Genomic DNA, 4,062 nt, shown 5'->3' with positions numbered 1-4,062 from the left:
TGAGGAAACAACCTCCTTGACCTCCACCGCAGCAACTTCTTACTTGACACATCCCCAAAAGCAAGGGAATCAAGAGCAAAAATAAATGACTGGGACCTCATCAAGATGAAAGTTTGCTTCTGCACATCAAAGCAAACAAACCACAAAACTAATAGGCAACCAACGGAATGGGAGAAGATAGTTGCAAATGACATATCAGATAACAGGGCTAGTAACCAAAATCCTATAAGGAACTCACCAAACTCCACACCCGAAAAACAAACAATTCAGTGAAGAAATGGGCAGAAGATATGAACAGACACTTCTCCAAAGAGGACATCCAGATGGCCAACAGACAACAGAAACAATGCTCAGCATCCCTCCTCATCAGGGAAATACAAATCAAAACCACACTGAGATACCACCTCACACCAGTCAGAGTGGCTAAAATGAGCAAATCAGAGGACTCCTGATGCTGGAGAGGATGTGGAGACACGGGCACCCTCCTCCACTGTTGGTGGGAATGTAAACTGGTGCAGCCCCTCTGGAAAACAGTGTGGAGGTTCCTCAGGAAACTAACAATAGAACTCCCTTATGACCCAGCAATAGCACTGCTAGGAATTTACCCAAGGGATACAGAAATGCTGATGCACAGGAGCACATGTACCCCAATGTTCATAGCTGCACCCTCAACAATAGCCAAAACATGGAAAGAGCCTAAGTGTCCATCAACGGACGAATGGATCGGGAAGATGTGGTTTATCTATACGATGGAATACTCCATGGCAATGAGAAACAATGAAATCTGGCCATGTTGTAGCAACATGGATGGACCGTGAGGGTGTTATGCTGAGCGAATTAAGTCAGGCAGAGAAGGACAGATACCATATGTTTGCACGTATAGGAGGATTAGGAGGAACTTAATGGAGGGCCGTGGGGGAGAAGAAGGGGGGAAATGGGGGGAGAGGGAGGGAAGCACACCATGAGAGACTCTTGAATACTGAGAACAAACTAAGGACTGATGGGGGTGGGGGGGAAGCAGGGAGATGGGCATGGAGGAGGGCACTTGTGGGGATGAGCACTGGGTGTTATATGGAAACCAACTTGACAGTAAACTATTTTTTTTAAAAAGATAAAGAGACTAGGAACTTTGAATTTTATTACATTAGTCTAAAAATAAAACTGTCAGTTATTTTACTAGCAAAATGGTTTATTTGGGAAGAGCAGGAAATTGCAATTTGGAATATGCAAGCTACAGCAAAACCAAAGACGAGACCAACAGAAGCAGAGAAATGTGATTTCACGGAGTAGATGGTATAGGTTGGGAGGCATTGTTTTGAATGAAAGTTCATTGAAGAAAAGCAAGAATTCAGGGCAATGAGTTTCTTACTAGCTGAGTTGCAGGCATAGTTGATTTCTTGCAGGAGATGCAGTGAACATCTTTTCCTGTTGGAGCCAGAATTTTGTTTGAAGAGTGCATGCGTAGATGGAATTAAGTCCAAAGATAGACATTAAATTACCCAGAGATGAGAAGGTGTGAATTAACGCAGTGGGAGTAAGCAGGTGGAGAATGACTTGAGATAGAGGGTAAAGAGGACACGATGGCTGCTTGCGTGTGTGGGTAGAGGTAGGAGGTTAGGAAGGCTATAAAGTAACATTTGACAATTGATTATGAGGGAGTGGCAAGGAGGAGGAGCCGACCTACATTAGCAATAATTCCCACTTTAGGCATAGAGATTGTATCAAATGGCACCCAACACGTATTTCATGTCAATATGTGAGAGAAGTAGGGCAAGCAGGCAAGTCCAGAAGTTCCTCCTCCTTCGCATAGTTCACACACACTGCAGCGTACACTCTTTGTCTACCCGCCTGACTCAAATTCCATCCTTATGAATCATCTGCCTGCTCAATCTGATTCTGAACCATCTGTGTATGCATGGCAGCCTAACATACTTTTTTTCAAAAGGTAAACTACATTTGACTTTTAACCAAATTCGCTGTATAGAATAGCTCTGTAATGCAAGGAATTGAGAAGATTAAGGATAGTTCTCCATGAATGAAAGGGGGACCAACTAAAGTGATCCTTTCAGACAGCTGACAGATATAAAAACAGGTATGTGTATACGCGAGAGGGCCTGGATGCATTGACACCTCAGTAGCAACAAGTACCCTCATCACCCAAATCTTGTTTTTTTTTTAATTTTTAATTTTATTTATTTTGAGGAGGAGGAGGGTTGGGGTCAAGAGAGGGAGAATCTCAAGCAGGCTCTGCGCTGTCAGCTCATAGCCCAACGTGAGGCTTGATCTCACCAACATGATCATGACCTGAGCCAAAATCAAGAGTCAGATGCTCAATCGACTGAGCCACCCAGGCACCCCCAAATTTGTTTTCTAAGTACCAGTCTCTAATAAAAGGAATCAGAAACACCTGATTCTAGGGATGGTCTGAGAAAGCACAAGATGAATCTGGAACATCTTGTAGTGTCAGAAAATAACAAAGTTCTTTAAAAAAAAAAAAAAAAGTAATTTCTGGGGCGCCTGGGTGGCCTAGTCGGTTAAGCATCAGGCTTTGGCTCAGGTCATGATCTCATGGTCTGTGAGTTTGAACCCCGCGTCGGGCTCTGTGCTGACAGCGCAGAGCCTGGAGCTGCTTCAGATTCTGTGTCTCCCTCTCCCTGTGCCCCTCCCCCACTCACACTCTGTCTCCTTGCTCTCAAAAATAAATAAAACATTTTTAAAAAGTAATTTCTGTAAAGGACATAGGAGAAAACCTGAAAGAGCTCCCAACCTCCAAAGATAGAACAATTTGAACAAAATAAATAATGATAGAATTCTATGTTGAGGCTAACCATTGTTTTCTTCTTTCAGTGCTCTAAAAATGCTGTCTCTAGCCTGCATTGTTACTGAGAAAAATATGTTCTCATTCTTTTTATTTTTTAATGTTTTTATTTATTTCTAGGAGAGAGAGAGAGAGACAGCATGAGCAGGGGAGGATCAGAGAGAGAGGGAGTCACAGACCGAAACAGGCTCCAGGCTCTGAGCTGGCAGTCAGCACAGAGCCCGACGCGGGCCTCGAACCCACGAACCGCGAGATCATGACCTGAGCGAAAGTCGGATGCTTAACCGACTAAGCCACCCGGGCGCCCCAATATGTTCTCATTCTTATATTTGCTCTTCTGTATGTGATGAATCTCTTTTGGGAGGTTTTTTTTTTTTTAAGATTTTATGTTTTAAACTAGTTTTAAGCAATTTGATTATGATGTTCTTTGGTGTAGTTTTCCTCATGTTTCTTGTCCTTAGAGATTCTGGAGCTTTTGGGTCTGTGGGTTTATAGATTTCATCCAATTTGTAAATTTTTGGCTATTAATTCTTCAAACAGTTTCTATGCCCCTGTCCTTTCTCCTCTGGGGACTAAAATTACGTATTAAGCTATTGTGTGAATCTGCAACACACTGAGGCATCCCCTTCTTTTCCAGTTTTTATTTTCATTCTGTTTCATTTTATATACCTTCCATTGCTGTTCCCAAGTTGACTAATTTTTCTGCAAAGTCTAAACTGTTATCTGCAAACAAAGATAACTTCATCTGCCATTTAGATGTCTTTTATTTCTTTTTCTTGTTGACTTTCTCTGGCTAGGACTCTAGTATTAAAGAGAGGTGGCTAAATGGGCATCCTTGCCTTGTACCAGATCTTACATGGGAAGTTTTTCATTTTTCCCCATTTGTGATGATGTTAAATGAGGGCCTTTCATATATGGCCTTATTGTGTTGAGTTAGGCTCCTTCTATACCTATTTTGTTAAATTTTAGTGATGAACAATATTGTATTTTGTCAAATGTCTTCTCTGTATCTGTTTAGAGGATTTTGAGGTGAGTTTTTTCTTTCATTTTGTTTATGTGGTGTATCATGTTTATTGTGTACATTGAACCACCCTTGTGTCCTTGTGTCCATAAGATTGTTTCTGTGTGTGATTGTTTTATGTATTTAAGTGCTCTCATATTTGGTGTGTAGACATTTGTAATTGTTAGCTCTGCCTGATGGATAGACCCTGTAATTATTATATAATGCTCTTCTTCATCCCTTG

This window comes from Hyaena hyaena, unplaced genomic scaffold, assembly GCF_003009895.1.
Source record: "Hyaena hyaena isolate Hyena2069 unplaced genomic scaffold, ASM300989v1 scaffold_634, whole genome shotgun sequence".
NCBI lineage: Eukaryota > Metazoa > Chordata > Mammalia > Carnivora > Hyaenidae > Hyaena > Hyaena hyaena.
This window is presented reverse-complemented; position numbering follows the sequence as displayed.